Below are 18,613 nucleotides of genomic sequence, written 5' to 3'. Positions count from 1 at the left end.
TTGCTTATAATTATTCCCTTCATTTTCCCTCTTAATTCTGCCTCTCTTTAGCTCATTTCTCTGCTGAGCTGGATGTATTTCCATACCAATTATGTGTGTGTTCAACCCTTCTTTGTCCTTTTCAAATCACAGTGAGGTTCATCTGATGCCTATTCCCCCACCCCTTTCCTCATGTCTGCCTATTCTTCTCATACATCACAGTCATGAGAAATAACAAATTCTAAACCCTTCTTTCCTTCTACACCAGTGTATTCCTTTTATCTTCTTTACTCTTTTCCCTCATCAAACCCTCAGAATAGAACCAATCTATCCCCCTTGGTCTTCTGTTTTTCTTATCCAAATTAATACCCTTTGAAGACATTAAGGTTCTAAAGGGACATTTGTTTCTTCTCCCTCTACTGGATGTCAGAACTACATTACTATTATCACCCCTTCCAACTGCTCCAATAAATTTACTTTTCCAAGTTTCCTTTAATTCTTATGTTTGCATTTTAAAGTTCCCATTCAGCTCTGGTCCTTCAATCAAAAATACTTGAAAGTTCTCTACCCCATCAAAGATCTATTTTTTCCTCTGTAGGATTATCCTCAACTTTGAACAGCAAGTTATTCTTGGTTGTAAGCCTTTATCTTTTGCCTTTTGTAATACTGTATTCCCAGATCACTGATTTATAATAGAAGCTACCAAGTCTTTTGTCATCTTGACTGTGGCTCCTTGGTACTTGAACTATTTCCTTTTTTGAATGTTTTAAGTATTTATTCCATGATGTGGGAGTTCTGGATTTTAGCTACAACATTATTGGGACTTTTCCTTTAGTGGACTCTCTATCTTCACTTTGCTTTCTTATTAAAATAGATCTGAGTGGTTTTCATTTATGATATCTTGAAATGTATTTAGTTTTTGAAAATCATGTTTTCCAAGAAGTCTGATGATCCTTCAGTTATCTCTCCTTGAACCATTTTCCAAGTCAGTCATTTCTGATTATCAGATGTCTTACATTTTCTTCTACTTTTTCCTGAATCTTTTGGTTTCATTTTAATATTTCTTCCTGTCTAATAGGGTAATTGATTTCTATTTGGTCTATCCTAATTTTCAGAGAGATTTTGGCATAAGGTTTACCACTTTATCTTCCAAATTACTTATTCTCCTTCCAATTGTTTCTTCCAGAGCTTTGATTTAATTTTTTATCTCTTACTTCATTTCTTCTAGGTATTCATGTAGAAAATTCATTTTTTTAATCCTTCGAGTCTTTGCTTACAGTTGTTATGGAGTTACCCTCTCTTTCTTTGAGGGGATTACTATAATGGCAATAGCCTTTTACATTAGCAATGCTTTATTTGGTTTATTTTTCTCTCTAGCCTTATTTCCTGAATTGGGATTTTGTGCCAAGGCCAGTTTCCACCTCCTGCTGCACTTTTGGGTGGGATGGCCAGCACTTCTTGGTCTCACCCTGGGTCACATAAGTTCTTTTACTAATTCCTGCCCCCTCTTCCCAAAGTCAGATTGCCCATGACCTTTGAGGCTCTTACTGATGTATCCTCAGGGCTCTCTATGGCATCTTAGGATAGGATGTTAGGGACTGAATGAAGTACTGGAGTGTCCCCAGGAGAAAACAGCTTAGTCTAGTTTCACATAGTATTTTCTGCTTCAGATAATGTGAAACTAACAACCAAGGTAAATCAAGACATCCTGCCCTGAAGTTAAGAACAGTCTCCTAGAAGTCATCTCTCATTTTACATCTCTCCCCTCCCCTCCACAAACTGAAAAGTTTTGCTTGGAGGGGGGAGGTAAAGGCATTTAAACTTACCATGTTTCCCCGATAATAAGACCTATCCCGAAAATAAGCCCTCCCCTTACTGTGTAAGATTCCTCTAAAAAAAGCCCTCCCCCGAAAATAAGCCCTATTGAGATTGCTACTGTAGTGAAGGTGATCCCCTGCGCTACATGCTACATTACGGTACCCTCTGTATGCACCGTCCCCCCCCTCCCCCGTGAAACGCACGCCGCACTCCGAGCTGCATCCAATCACAGCTGCAGCAGTGAGCGTGTCATCCTGTTCTTCCCCAGTGATTTGCTTATTGAATAAAGGTACATTTTTTTGTTCACATTTACCTGTTTATTAAAATTGCTGTCAATGTTCATTAAAATAAGCCTTCCCCTGAAAATAAGCCCCCTGGTGTTTTTCTGTCCAAAAAAATAATAAGACAGTGTCTTATTATCGGGGAAACATGGTATACCAGTGTAGAAAAGAGATGAATTGTTGATAGGAAATCTGGCAGCAGGATCAACAGTATGAGTTATTCCACAACAAAGGCTCAGGGACAAAATGCCATGTCTGTTTGTTTTTTTAATGTTAACAATGACTGCATCTTCCCTGCATATATAACATCTCTCCTTCCCAATCTCTAAGTTAAATTCAATATGGGTAAAGGGCCCAGGAGATTGTTCAAAATGATCAATTCTACTTCCTAATGTGCAGGAAGACTGCCTCTGGCAACTTCTAAATGGGATTTCAATAGCAATTTCCTCAAGCATCAGTAACCAACACTACTAGATTCCAATCTCACTATTAAATGATTTTTGACTTACCTATTCCCTCTACCAAGTCAACAACGTCATAGTCACCAGGAAGTTAACAACAATGCAGAACCAGAACAGCAGGAAAGAAAATGTGTCAACCTAGGAACTCACACTGAAGGAAAACAATCATGGCCAGACATCTTTATTCATAGGACTTGTTCCTTCCCTCTAAGACCTGGGAAAAAATAAAGCCCCAAAGTAGAATCAACTACATCCAACAGTGTTCAGAACTCAGATGACAAAACCATTCACACAATTACCTGATATTTCCTGCCCAAACAAACTCCACCAAACCTATTGAGGCCCAGTAGGAATCCAAAAATGCAGGTTCCCTATGACAGTGCAATGCCAACATAACCTAATTATTATCACCATATAGTTCTAGTATTTTTCATTCTTAGAGAATAAGATCAGATCTGGAAGAAATCTTAAGAAATCAAGTTTCTCTCATTTTATAGATGGATAAACTGAGATGCTGAGAGGTCAAGGGCCTTGCCTAAGGTCATACATCAAGCTAGGAACAAGCCTGGATTCAAGCACCCAGTCTCCTGGTCCCTGTTGGTCAATCTGGTATTCTTTCTACTTCAGGACAGCTTTTCAAAGCACTTTAACATCAATTATCTCATCAGAGATTCACAAGACCCTGTAAAAGAGGCAGAACAAGATTATCTCCATTTTAGAGATGACAAAGTGACTTGCCTAAAGTCACACAACTTGTTAGCAGCAAATTCTAATTGGTGTTTCTCCTTTTTAATGTTTTATGTTTGATGCCTTCTGTTTTCCACGTACCCTTTTTACCACATTATATTGTTTTTTTCATTAAAACAGACCATATCTCAGCACCAGTGTAACAACCTAGGTTAGCATGTGACTTTCCTAAAGATCTTACATTCTTGGACTCCTGTTGGGAGTCCCTTTTCTCAAAGAACTCTAATAGAGTCTAATAAAGGGGAAAGACTCAATATATATAATGATTATATACATGACATGTTCGGTGCATTAAGTTTGTAAAAGAAGCAGTTTGAATGTAAAAGACGGAAAGGATTCAAGGAGGTGAGGGGTAGGAAGGAATCAAGACTTCATGGATGAGACAGTTTTGGGAAGGCTTTAAAGGAATTCACCAAGCACAAGAACAGCCTAACAGACCACCTCAGAGCACTCCTGGGCATGGGGGTGCTGAAAAGCCCTCCTCTCCCTCTGGCTAAGGAAGCCAGCTCTTCTAGGCACATCTTGTTCTTTGGAGCACAGTTCTTACCTGTCCAGATCTCATTCTTAGAAGCATCATGTTTCATTGGAAAATGATTTTACCAGCAATATGATCCTCCCTCAACACTGTTCCTCCTTAAGCCCTGCCCTGCTCCCCGCTTTCCCACTGCTGGTGAGGGCTCTACTATCTTCCCAGTTACCAAGGTTCACATCCTTAGTGTTATCCTCAACATCTCACTCTCACATAACCCCACATAAACAATCTGTAATCATATCTTGGCGTTTTTACCTTTAAATCATCTCTCCCATATATCCTTCTGTCCGCTCACAGTCACACTCTTGTATGGATCCTTATCACTTCTTACTGGACATAAGTAAAGTAGATTTTAGTGTAAGGTGGACTCTTTTTATTATTTCTTAAGAGTCCAGTTGCCCAGGATCCATGGCCAAAACAAATATAAAATACTGTGTTTGGCAATCTTTAAAGCCTGGCTGCAGTCTTCTTTCTTGTCTTCATACATTTGACTCCCCTCCATACTTCATGACCCAGTGACACTGACAACCACCTGCTTTTCCTCCTACCTGACACTAGACCATATTCCATGCATTAATAATGGCTATCCTTCATCCCTGGAATGGTCTCCCTTAGCACACTGCCTGGCACACAGTAAGTGCTAAATAAATGCATTCCCTCCAACTCCTAGTAGCTTCCCTGGCTTCCTTCAAGACTCAGCTCAACTCCTACATTCTATAGGCCTTCCCAATCAACCCTTCCCCCATCTCTCCTTACTGCTGCTAGTCCTTCCCTCTAAGATTACCTTCCCTTTATACTGCATATATCTTATAGGCACACAATTATCTGTATGTGGTCTCTCCCATTAGAATATAAGCTCCTTGAGACCAGGGACCACTTTTTCTTTGTATCTCCAGCACTTAGTACACAGTACAGCTTGTTAACTGACTAACTGTATAAGGTACTGTGCGAGGCACTGGGGATACAACAACAAACACTATGTGTAAACACTCCTGACTTCAATAAGCGTACATTCTACTGAATATGTAAACAAATAAGTATAATACATAAGGTAATCCAAAGAGGGAGGGAGCACATACTACTGGGAGGATGACAGGCAGTTTCATGGAATATGTAACCTCTTTTCGGCTCAATTTAATTAACATTTATAAAGCACCTACTCTGTGCCTGGCACTGTGCTAAGCCCCGGGGAAACAAATGAGGAGCTGACAGTCTAATAAGGAAGATGGCATACAAAAGGAAATGGAGAGCTGAGGGAGGGGACAGAAGCCAAGCAGAGGTGATGGTGGAAGACGTAGAGTTCCCTGGGAAGCTAAGCCCTCGATAAAGGGGTGTACTGTCCTCCCTTCAGGCCTCCGACAAAAAGGGGAGAGACACATGAAGGGTGCAAGAAGCTGTTCAGTATCAAGGAGTACCAAAGGATGAATCAATCTGCAGGGTGAAGAGATTTCAGGTGATCAACTCTCCTGGGGAAGGCAGAAAAAAACAAGCAGAGCCTTCCTTGAAGAAAGACTGAGAAGCAAAAGGAGATTGCATTCCAAGCCTGATGGCCATGAAGGGAATGGCTCCAAATGAAAAAGGGAAGCTTGGAGGAGACCCAATTTGGAGGTAGTGATGAAGATAAATCACTCCTCTGTTCAACAGACTGAGTTTAAGATGGCCATGAACTAGCTAGACAAAGATGTCTGACAAATAGTAGAGATGTGAAAGCAGAGTTCAGGTAAGACAGTAGGGCTGGATGCTTCAACTGAAGTTATCTGGATGGATGGAATATGAATTTAACAAGTGCCTCCTATGTGCCAGGCACTGTGCTAAGTGCTTTACAAATATTATCTCATTTGATCCTTATGCCATTATTATCCTCACTTTACAGCTGAGGAAACTAAGGCAGAGAGGGGTTAAGTGACTTGCCTGGGATCACACTGCTAGTCTTAAAATCTGACAGAATTCAGCTCTATCCACTGTGCCATCTATCTAGAGATGATATATTAATTCATGGGGAACAGACGAAATCACCAAGGGATCGAAAGTAGAGAGAACATCCATGCTGGGGGATGGGGGGAAGAAGAAAAGGATCTGTACGAGGATTCAGCAAAGTCTTAGGGAGAACAGTCAGAGATAAAGTAGGAAAGAGTGCAACACTTCTACGGGAAGACACAGCACCAGGAGGAGTGAGTGCAACCTGTGACATGTGCATGACCTGAAAATTTGCTGTTTCAGAAACTCATCAGTGGCAATACCACCAAATAAGAATCATGTTTTTGTTGTTTTTAATACATGCACATTAAAATTTGCTTCAAGCACCCCACAGCAACCTCTCCATTTATTAATTCTGCATAAGTGAGTTTATGCAGAATTACTTACCTCAAACTTAGCTTACTTAAGCAAACTTACCTCAAATAAGTTACTTTTACTTGAACTAAAGTGTTTTCTAACACTTTAGCATCAGGAGAACACAGCAGAAAGATTCCAGTAACAGTGTAAGGCAAGGATCTAGTATGGGGGGAAATAGAAAGAACACTGTACCAGGAGTGTGGAAAACTGGATTCTAGATCCCCCAGGGCCAGAAGTCCCAGGTGCACCTACTACTTGTGTGACCTTGGGCAAGTCCTTTCCTCTCTCTGGGCTTCAGTTTTCTCATCTATAAAATAATAGGGCATATAAGTCCCTTTCAGATCTAAAATTTTTATAGTGTTACCACCTCAGCCAAAGTACTTTCAATTAAATCTTTGTGAGCAACGAAAAGTCAGATCACCCCCCCCTCAAAAAAAAGCATTCATAACTGTAAAGAGAAAACCATCTTGCTATGACCAAATGTTCTGATTAGATTTCTTTAAAGGTCAGGAAAGACCTACTTTAAGTGTCGCTATAAAATCACCTACAGTTGGGAACAGCAGGAGCTAAAAACAGGAGAGAGAGCGATCTGGACTGTGGGAGAACGACAGGAGAGGATGACCAAGCAGGGGGAGGGGGGAACATGAAACTCACCAGACTGTGCCAACCCCCACAAAATGCAGTCACAACCTCTACTGGCACTCGGCCAGGTTCTGCTGCTCCTGGCACATCTCACTAATTCACAGTCCACAAAATGGTCATTTGGGAGGCCACAAGTACCATGGGTGGGTCTCTATGTGCAGTAGTTAGAAATAATGGGGTAAATTTGGGCATCTGTATATGGTCATTACATAATTTAGGTTGTTTGAATGCTCCTGAGCCAACCTTAAAATACACCAATCTCCAATCTGTCAGTAAGCATTTATTAAGTTCCTATCAGGTGCTAGGCATTATACTGGGGATACAAAGACAAAACTGAAACAGTCCCTGTCCTCAAATCCTGGGGGACTTGCGGTTTGGTCATTTCGGTCATACGTGATTATTTTCGACCCCATTTGGAGTTTTCTGGGCAAAGGATACTGGAGTGGCTTGTTACTTCCTTCTCCAACTCATTTTACAGTTCAGGAAACTGAGGCAAACAGGGTTAAGTGACTTGCCCAGGGTCACACAGCTAATAAGTGTTTGAATCCAGATTTGAACTCAGGAAGATAAGTCTTCCTAACTCCAGGCCCCTGGCTCTCTCCACTGAGCCACACAGCTACTCTACTGGAGGGAAGGGGAGGGGGTGTCATGCATATATAGATTTAAGTACCCCTACACTGGCCTAACAGTCTGTGACCAAAGCCCTTGCTCGCCTCCTCCACATTCCCCCTCCCCCAGATGATCTGCTCAATACTGGAATGATTTACTGAGCAGAGCTGAGACTTGGTTGAGAATCAAAAGCTGAGTACCTCAACTCTGACTTACCAGCCAAGACCAATTCCCTTACTCCGACTCCCCTCTAGGACAGGAATAATCAACCAACATTACCATTGCTACCATCAATCATGTAATAATCTACAGCCCCATGGCTCCATCGCACAGGGTTGTTGTGAGGATTAAATAAGATACTATTTGTAGAGCACTTAGCACAGCGCCCTGCTGAAAAAATGTTCATTGCATTCTCCCCTCTCCCAACTCCCAACTAAGAATCCTTGTGATTCTGGGGGGTAGGCTGCCTAGGCCAAAGCTCCTGTGCTTTGGCACTACTCCCAACTCCCTCACACCCACAGAGTGGTCCTAGCCCACTCTGCCCTACTATTGCACCGTTCCCTTAGAGCTGCCATATAGATTATATATGCCATGTACATAATATATTCCATATATACATATTATGGCTATAATATCTACATATTATGAATATAATAACATATATATGATACAGGCATTCCCCCCCTTTTAACAGATGGAGAAGCAAGAGGGACAAGGACTAATTAAAACAAGTAAATAAATATAATATATACACATATATTTTAGAGATTATATACTCTCTCTCTATGTGTGTATATATATATATATATATATATATATTCAAACTTCTTCAACAGCATTTCACAGAAATACAAATAATTTGCAGTAATGAAGAAAATTATTCTGGTCTACTCATTTAACCAGTAATGGTCTGATAAACTAACTGTTCATTTGAGACACAGTAAATACCTAAGTGTTCATCTGCATATCACTAATTATTCCATATTCCATATTATTCCCCCTAATTTTGAAAAGGCCCATTTTTCCCCTTATCATCTTCTATCCTAAGTCAAAGAAATTTTAGGAGAAATGCTACAGAATAGGCAAAACTTTTCAAGTTAATAAGTAAATGGTCCATAAGTCATATGAAAACAAGTCCTTGTAGGGGGTCTCTGGAGAATTCCAAAGAGCAGTCATTTCACTGGTTTCGATGGTGGTAAAGGATAATCCTTTTTGAAGAAAGCTGGACACAGACCTGTATTAAGGTACCTTGTAGCTGTTTCCCAACCCAGACCTCTCCTCAAAGCCTAACTCAAATTACTTCTATGCTCTAAATTTATCAGTGGAGTGTCCTAACTACAATTTCTAAACTTCTCCCAGGAAGATGTCACAGAAATGGAGTTGGCAGAAGAAATAAAATCTTCAGTATTTTAATTTTCACATAAGAAACACTGTCATCAACCTTTGGCCACTACCCTGGACTATAAACTGTATGAAAACAGAATCATATGAACTTGGTCAATTTCTGCTGAAAGATGGGAACAACTAGCACTCTAAAGCCAATAACTGTTGGTGGGCATGGTATCCTTCCTCCCCCAACGGATACTATTATCATGCTACTATCCTGATTCAGTTATCACAAGCTTATCTAGACTCTCTATGTTTGAAGGAGTAGGGCAATTTGGAGAAGGGCGAACCAGTTGAGTGTTTCTGCTCAGCACACACTGAAATACTTTGTTCACATTAGGAGATAAGAGCAAGAAACATGCTCATTGCTCAAACCTGAATTCCCAAAAAGTACAAATGGGTCTGCTGTTTTTACCCTCTGATCCCAAAAGAATTACACAAGGAAATACATTTTTTCTTCACTATTTGGGAAACTAACAGACTTTGTATGGCACTGCAATTCTAGCAGCCAAATGGCAGAAACTTAACTAAAACACTTGCCATCCCCTTTCCCAGCAGAGTGGTCTGTGAAATGAAATCTACAGCGTAAAATATTAATTGAAGAGTTTGCCTCTAAACATCAAAAAATAATTTTCTAAATACTTCAGCCCAGTATATAGGCTATGGAAGGTAAAGGAGGAAAAAAAGTTTAAATTTCCTCAACATTCTGGAGTCCTGCAGTACATACACTCAGCAAGCCAAAATACACATTCCCTAACACTTTTCTTTGACTGGCAGCTGGGTTCTAGGCCACCATCTTGGCCCTGGCAGAGGTGGAGAACTTGCGGCCTTGAGGTCACATGTGGCCTTCTAGATCCCATGGTGTAGCCTTTTGACTGAGTGCAATTTTTACAGAACAAACCCTTTTATTAAGGGCCCCCCCACACACACACACACATTCTACATTCTGTTCCTCAGTGCAGTCTGCTCTTCAACATCCACTGGAGGGCAGATCTTTAACTCTCAAAAGCATTAACTTCCAAAAATTAAGTTGAAGGGCCAAATCTGCAGATCTCCCCAAAGGCACAGAGTTCCCCAGGAAGACTATAGGTGAAGTTGTCTACATTTGTGTAGTAACAGCCTTAGGCAGCTCCGTTCATCAAAACCACAAAAATACTCAGTCAGCTGGCTGGAAACCTCCAAGTTACTTCTTGGTAGTACTGTGTGATAGAATTTAACAGTGCAACCATTGAAGGTCATCAATTAAATACAAAGATAAGTCCTGTACTGGGACAACAACAACATAAGAAATGAAACCATCTCATTCATTAAAAATATGGAAACAACAGGAGGAATGGGAAGGTTATTTTCTGGGTAGATAAAGGTTGTGCCCTATTCAGAAGGCTATGGTTATGGTAATTATCTTAAAATTTAATCAGAATGTCTATGGATTCATCATATAAAACAAAGAACAATAAAAGCATGATAAAGAAAAGATCTAATTCTTGAAGGGTGAGATTTGTGAACCTAGGAGAGGGGGAAACTTAAGCAGGAATTCCTACTACCCAAGCAGGTATGTATACCAGTAGTCCTTAAACTTCAAGAGGGCAGAAGGCTGTGTGGTTCAAATAGATCTACATGATTCAAAATGGGTACAGGTTCAAATCCTGCCCAATACTTACTGCCACTGTGTGACCTTGGGCAAATCACTTAACCCTGGGCCTCCATTTTCTCCTCTATAACAAGGGGGCTAAACTAAATGGCCTCTGAGATCCCTTCCAGCTCTAAAGTTATAATCCTATGAAAGAATAAATAAAGCATTTATTTTGTTTCCTCTGTGCCAGGCAGGGCAGGTAGGCAGTGAAATGGACAGAGTGCCAGGCCTGGAGTCAGGAAGACATCTTTAGCTATGTAATGCTGAGCAAGTCATTTAACCCTGTTTGCCTCAGTTTCCTCATCTGTAAAATGAATTGGAGAAGGAAATGGTAAACCACTCCAGTATCTTTGCCAAGAAAACCCCAAAATAGGGTCCCTACCAGATGACTAAAATGCAAGCATAGTGCTAAGTAAGCCCTGAGGATATAAACAAAAGCTCTCCAGAACCTTACATTCTAAAAGGGGGAGATCATCCACCTAAGGAGATCGAAGAGTCTAGAGAGAGGGTACTTTTGGTCTGGAAGGTTACAGAGGTGGTGAAGAGAGCCATAAAGCAACAGACTGTAATTTTTTTTTTAAAGCAATTGCGGTTAAATAACTTGCTCAAGGTTAAATGGTCAGTTATTTCTGGGTGTGGTGCTAAGTATCTGAGCCCGGACTGGATCCCCCAGGTCATCCCGACACTGGGGCCAGTGCTCTTACTCGCTGAGCCACCTGGCCAACCCTAAGCAATTGGGGTTAAGTAACTTGCTCAAGGTTACACAGCCAGGTGTTTCTGGGTGGGTGCTAAGTGTCTGAGCCTGGATTCAATCCCCCAGGTCATCCCGACACTGGGGCTGGTGCTCTTACTCACTGTGCTACCTGGCCTCCCTAGCAGACTGTAATGATAATGGAAATCTGAAGATCTTCCCTGTCCCTTGGCTCCTTGATAGGCTTAAGTGAATCTGAGAACCTTCCCTGATTTGAAAATATACTCTGCCCCTTAATAGGTTGAATGTGGTCACATGGAGCTGTGGCAGGAGGCTTATTTTTCAGGAATGCCCACACCTTGTTACTCTGTGATTGGGCAGTGGGTCAAGAGGGTTGTGATATTCTCTGATCCAGGAGAAGGCTATATATACCCTGATGTGAGGTTTTGCTTTGGGGCTCACTTTGGGAAGAGTTGTGTGATTTGGCCAGATGAGAGACTCTGGGCAGCATTGAGCTGCCGCCACTCGAGCCTCCAAGCCTCCCCACCTCCCAGACCTTGAAAACTCAGATGTTGGTGCTTCCCTCTCTGGTAACTAACTAGGTATGGATGTAATGGTCAAACAGCTGGAAGCCCTGTCTGCTGATCTGTTTCTCTGTCTGTATTTTTTATCTGCTTGTAACTTCTGTTTATATTCTCTGAAGTTCAGGGTGCTGACTTTTTCCCCTGAGCTAGGTAAATGATGTATGTTAGATCAAAGTAAGATTGTTAACCCATTTTGAGTTGTTTTCCTTTAGAAAAGCAGATCTAAGAACCTATGCTAGCAGCCATCCTGGGTATGCTAGGGCGCTTGCTGTTACACAGACTAAAGGCAGTATTATCTGAATGTAGCTCCAGAACTGGCAGATCGGTGTTTGGACTGGCCCAGGTTGTGGAAACAGCATGGAAATAAAAGAAAAAGCATGATTAGGAGTACCTGCAACAGTAAGCCACATGAAGCACTCATCAAGCCAGACAAGGACACAGGGAGGATGTCTGGAGAGTGACCTCTGCTGTAACAGATCTCTGCTACATACACCCTTAAAGTCACTTATGAATAGGCGACTCATGCATAGGAAGGTCATTGGAAATCAGTGCCATCTGGAAGCTGAAGAATGAGAAATTTATCAAATCTTGACTCAGATTCTTTTACTGAAACTTTAAGAGGTAGCATCACAAATATTAACAGTGTCCACATAGCACATCTCCTATGTCATGAACCCCATAATGACATGAGGTTCCCCATTCTATAAAGGAAACTGAGATTCACAGAGGTTAAATGACTAGCCCACGGTCAGCCAGGGTTTGAAGCCAGAGAGATACCACGAGGTCTCCGGCAGCACAGACTAAGACACTGCTGTCTTTAAGAGTCAGGGAAACCTGGATGACAATTCTGCCTTTGACACTGATCAGCTGTGTACCAAGGGAATATTCACATAGCTTCTCTGAGTCTCATCTCCCTCATCTAGTACCCAGCTCACCAGACTTCAATAAGATAATATCTAGAGAGGCCTTTGCAATCTTTACAATAAATACACATCAGCTGTGAATATCTAGAGAGGCCTTTGCAATCTTTACAATAAATACACATCAGCTGTTTGTGTTACTAACAGTCAATTGATCTTCCCTCATTCTTCCATGTTCTCTCTACTCAAAAGATCTGGAATGTTTTCATTGGTGAAACTAAATTACAGGTTCCCCTCTCTGAGAGTAGATTCACAAGACTTTAAACCATGGAACATAGTAGACATACTACTATGTAACCACAAACTTTTCAACCAAAATAGCTATTTAGGAGAACTGGAAAACACTAGCTAAATTCAATGACCTTTCATCTTAGCAATAAATTTTCATAACTGAGTCCAGACCCCCTCTAGCACATTAAATAGAAACATATGACCCAAATACTGTAAAAGACAACAAAAAGAAAAATCCTTGTGAGAAAAATTACCTAAAATGAAGCAAGATGAAACTCCAATACAATTAATAAGCAAAAGGACCAAGAACACTGAAGTTAAAAAAAAAATCAAGAACCCCAGAAATAAATTGATTCTACTCAGTGCTTAATAATTATTTACCAATTAATAAACTCCTTTCACTGCGACTAAGGTCTCCCTCCTGGGACTCTGGGCTATGACAGATATGCTTTTACCTTCTCTTACCTTCCCCCTAGCCAGGGCACCCACCTCCCAGCCATCTTGAAACTATGCTGCCTGTACTCCACCCAGTGCAACTCTAACTCCTGCCCCAAGGACCCTGGCCTCTAACAGGTGAACTTTCACCTTATGTTGTCTGGAACCAGCAGCATCTCCAACCATCCTTTCCTACCCCCTCCTACTGCAGACAACCTGAATCTGGATGTGCAATCTTCCTCTATTAGAATATAAGCTCCTTGAGGGTAGGGATTATCTGGACTTTGTATCCTCTGCTTAGCACAATGCTTGGCACATAGTAAGCACTTAAAAATGCTTTTCCATTTCCATTTTTAGTAAAATAAATAAAGGAAGAGGTAGCATGGTACAGAAGAAAGAGCACAGGATATACAGAAAATAAATACAAAATTACTGAGGGTACTAACAACCAGGGGAAATCAGTAAAGACCTCTTGAAAGAAATAGCACTTGAGCTAAACCTTGAAGGGAATAAAGGGCTCCCAAGAGGCAAAGGTGAAATGAGGATAGTCCATGCAAAAGCTCGGAGGTAAGGAGAAGGAAGAACGAGTACCTGCAGTTAAAAAAATAAGGAAAAAAATAAATTAACAAACCTCTAAATAAGAACAAAAAATGGAACTTTTTAAAATACAAGGAAAAATAAAATTTTAAAGAGTTTTTAAAACAGCTAAGAACTATTAAATTTTATTTTTTCTGATGAGAAAGGAAAATCAAATTACCAAAATCAAAAAAAAAAAGAAAGAAATTACACAGGCCTCTATCACCAGCTGCCCATCATGGGGCAACTGGGTGCCACAGACTCCTATTCCTAAACTCAAATCCAACTTCGGACACTTAATAGCTGTGTGACCCTGGGCAAGTCACTGAACCCCATTTGCTTCAGTTTCATCATCTGTAAAATGATCTGGATATGGAAATGGCAAACCACTCCAGGATCTTTGCCAAGAAATCCTGAAAGGGGTCATGAAGAATCTGACATGACTGAAAAACAACTGAACAACAACGGACATCCTACTGGCATTTAAAACTCAACATACCAAAAAAACATTCATGATCAGGAGAGGATTAGTCCCCCACCCTTATTCTAACCTCCCTATTTCTGAAAAGGGCAGCATCATTTTTTTGGTCACCCAGGTTCACAAACTCTTCACTCACCCTCACTACCCCCATATAGGATCAGGTGCCAGTTCTTGCTCATAGAATTTCTCTCTCATCTTTTCCTTTTCTCTACTCCAACTACCTTCAGGTCCTTATCACTTCTGACCTCGGCTGTTTAGATAAGGTCTGATAAGGTATCAAACTGACCCCTCTGCAATCCAACAGCTGCTGAGGTGATATATTCCTGAAACAGACTTAAGTCACTCCCAAGCTTACTAAGTGTCAGTGACTCCCTATTACCTCCAGGAGAACCTGCAAACTCCTCTGTTTGACTGTGAAAGCCTTAACTGCCAGGCTCTCGTTTACCTTTCCAGGCTCCCTACACACTCTATGCTCCCCCTATGTGGCCCTACCTGCTGCTCTCAGTGTGACACCACCTCTGTACTGAGTCTGGGTCAGAATGCCTGGAGTGCCCCCTCTCCTCACGTCAGCATCTTAAGATCCTCTACATTCTTCGACATTCAGATCAAAGCTTACATTCAATTCCATTTCCTACAGAAACACTTCAGACTTCTCCCAAGTTTTTAGTACTGTCTCCAATTATTTTGTATATATTTTGTACCTAGTTAGCTATATAAGTAGTTCCCCCCAGCAGATGTAACTGCCTTGAGAAAGACTTGATTTTTTTTTGTCTTTGCAAGCCCAGAGTCTAGACTCTAGACCTGGTGCCCTACTGTCCCGATTAATGTTTGCTGCAATAGCCCCCTAGGTCTGTGTCCAAGCTCCAGGTGCCACAGAGCAAAGTATTCCTTTAGAACCACTGAACAATTTCTACCTCAATCAACAAGTATTTATTAAGCACCTAGGATGAGTGTTGGGGATAGAAATATAAAAGTGAGACAGTGGAGGAGTTTAAATTCTACTAGGAGAAGGGAAGAGGAGAGTAGATACGTTCCCAAATAAGTAAGTACAGAATATACAAGAAATACAGTCATTAAGGTGGTGGGGGAAACTAACAACTGAAAAAATCACAAAAGATATCTTAAAAGAAGTGGCACGTGAACTTAACCTTGAAGGGAGCCAGAGGTTAAGATGAGAGAGTTTTCCTGGCACGAGGAACAGTATATGCAAAGGTGTAAAGGTGAGAGATAGTTGTAAGATAAAGTATGTGAAGAAGCAAACACTGACTGTTAAGCCTGGAAATATGGGCTAAAACCACATTTTGAAGGGCCTCATACTAAATATAAAGGTTTTTATTCTGTCCTAGAAGCAATGGGGAGCCGTAGAATTTTCTTGAGCAGAGGAATGTCACAATAAGATCTATGAATATGGCAACTGAGTGGAGGAAAAATTTGTCAAGGGAGAGACTGGAAGCAAGGGGACCAATTCATGAAGATGCTATTACAACAGTCCATGAGAGAGATGGTAACAATCTCAGCTAAGATGGTTCTGTGAATAGAGAAGAGGGAAAGATGGAACAGAATGTAAGGAGGTGGAATCAATAAGACTTGTCGATTGACTGGATATGGGGGAGGGGTGAGAGTGATCAATCAAGGAAAACTCAGCTTGTGAACCTGTTTGGCTGGAAAAATGGTGGTTCTCCCAATATAAAAAGGGTAATTAGGAAAAAGGCTGGAAAAGATAATGAGGTTCTAGCATTTTTGAGTTTGATGCCTGCAGAACATCCAGGTGGAAGTGTCTAGGAAGCATCTGTGGACGCTAGACTGGATCTTAAGAAAGAGAAAAGGCCTAGCTATGCTGATTCCTACTTCCTCATACAGTACATTAGGGACTATAACATTAAGAATCTAAACACAAGAGGGGAGGAGTCAAGATGGCAGCATGGAAGAAGCAGGACCTTCCCATGGCTCTGGCTTCCACCTTCCCCAGTCCATGTAAAAAGGGGACTCTAAACAAACTTTGGAGCTGCAGAACCCACAAAATGACACAGAGAAGCTAACCTCCCACTGAGGACAGCCTGACAAGCTGGCAGGAATTCAGCCCAGTGCTCTGGGAGCCGAGCCCAGCCCCACGCCAAGGCTTTAGCCCCAGGGCGGGTCTGACCACCGGCATGAGGGACTCCAGATCAGCAGCAACTGTGGCCGTTTCCAGATTTATCAACATATAGATGCGAAGAACAAAGTGAGAGGTCAGTGCAGTCTGGACTTTGGGAGACCCAGTAAGTGGGAGTGTGTTGAGACGCTGACACAGCCAGCCAGCGCCATGTGGCAGCTTCAGCTCCTGGCCTGCAGAGTGTAGGGGGACCAAGCACCAGTCTGAGGGGTAATCGCTCTTGTTTTAACCTGCTTGGATCTGGATTGCAGTCTAGATGGGAGGTCCTGGGGTGTGTGTCCAGCTTGTCAGAGTGTGTGGAGACCTCAGAGAGGGCACCCACCTAATACCTCCGGCAGCTGAGGAAACCCCAGCATTTGGGACGAAAGCTCCCCTGTCTGGTGGCAGAGACCTACTGTGGCAAAAAGCCCAGGGATCAAGTGACGGAGGGGCAACATGACCAGGCAAAGGAAACAAAGCAGACAGAAGATTCCAACATTAGACTCCTATTTGGGGACAAAAAGGAGCAAAGCACAGAACAGGAGGAAGACAGTCAAGTCAGAACTCCTGCACCAAAAGCTTCTAAGGAAAATACGAGCTGGTTACAAGCCATAGAGGACCTTAAGAAGCAGATAAGAGAAATGGAGGAAAAATTGGGAAATGAGAACACTGCAAGAAAATTATGAAATGAGAGTCAACGGCCTGACTGAGGAAAATAACACCTTAAAAAATAGACTAACTCAAATGGCAAAAGAGGCTCAAAAAGGCAATGAGGAGAAGAATGCCTTAAAAAGCCGAATATGCCAGATGGAAAAAGAATCTTAAAAGCTCAATGAGGAGAATCATTCCTTCAGAATTAGACTGGAGCAAATGGAAGCTAATGACTTCATGAGAAATCAAGATGCTGTTAAACAGATCCAAACAAATGAAAGAATAGAAGGCAATGTGAAATATCTCATGGGAAAAACCACTGACCTGGAAAATAGATCCAGCAAAGATAATTTAAAAATTATTGGAATACCTGAAAGCCATGCTCAAAGTAAGAACCTAGAAATCATCCTCCAGGAAGTTCTCAAAGAAAACTGTCCTGATGTTTTAGAACCAGAGGGTAAAATAGAGGTTGAAAGAATCCACCAATCACCTCCTGAAAAAGATCCGAAAAAGAAAACTCCTAGGAATATTATAGACAGGTTCTGGAATTCCCAGATTAAGGAGAGAATATTACAAGCAGCCAGGAAGAAACAATTTGAATATTGTGGAAACACAATCAGGATAACCCAGGATCTGGCAGCTTCTACACTGAGGGATCGAAGGGCTTAGAATATGATATTCTGGAGGTCAAAGGAGCTGGGATTAAAACCAAGAGTCACCTACCCAGCAAAACTGAATATCATGTTTCAGGGGAAAATATGGTCATTCAGTGGAATAGAGGACTTTCAAGCATTCTTGCTGAAAAAACCAGAGTTGAATAGAAAATTTGACATTTAGATACAAGAAGCAAGAGAAGCATGAGAAGGTAAACAGGAAAAAGAAACCATAAGGAACTTATCAAAGTTGAACTATTAACATTCCTACATGGAAAAACAATAATTGTAACTTATGAAACTTTTGTCAGTAGTTGAAGGGAATAGAAATATATATATATATATGTCTATATATGAGGGTATATGGGCATATGAATACATATGTGAATGTGTGTATATATGTTTACAGGTATACATAGATAGAGGTCACAGGACCAATTTAATAGGAAGGGATGATACTTAAAAGGTGAAATTAAGAGGTGAGAGAGGAATATAATGAGAGGAGATGGGGAGAGACAGAATGGGGTAAACTATCTCATAGAGAAGAGGCAAGGGAAAATGGTTACAATGGAGGGGAAGAATAGGAAGGCAAAAGGGAATAGGTCAACCTTATTCTCACTGAATTTGGCTCGGGGAGGGAATGAAATACACACTAAATAGGGTATCTCACCCTCCAGGAGAGTAGGGGGGGAAGGGGTTGAGAGGGGGGGTGATGGAAAGGAGTGCAGGCTGGGGGGGAGGGAAGTTGGTAGCACCCACTTTTGAAAAGGGACAGGATCAAAGTAGAGAACAGAACAAGTGGGAGGTGGGATAGGAGGGAGGGAAATATAGTCAGTCT

General features: G+C 41.4%; 1 protein-coding gene across 1 annotated transcript in view; it reads right to left on the bottom strand.

Moving 5' to 3' along the window:
• STIMATE (STIM activating enhancer) overlaps positions 1 to 18,613 on the bottom strand; it is an 81,361-nt gene that overhangs the window by 54,767 nt on the left and 7,981 nt on the right. The window lies entirely within an intron of this gene.

Source organism: Petaurus breviceps, unplaced genomic scaffold (genome assembly GCF_028583685.1).
Source record: "Petaurus breviceps papuanus isolate PSGF00001 unplaced genomic scaffold, PetGlider_PUasm1.0 227, whole genome shotgun sequence".
Taxonomy (NCBI): domain Eukaryota; kingdom Metazoa; phylum Chordata; class Mammalia; order Diprotodontia; family Petauridae; genus Petaurus; species Petaurus breviceps.
Note: the sequence above shows the minus strand (reverse complement) of the source record. Positions and strands in the feature narration are given on the sequence as shown.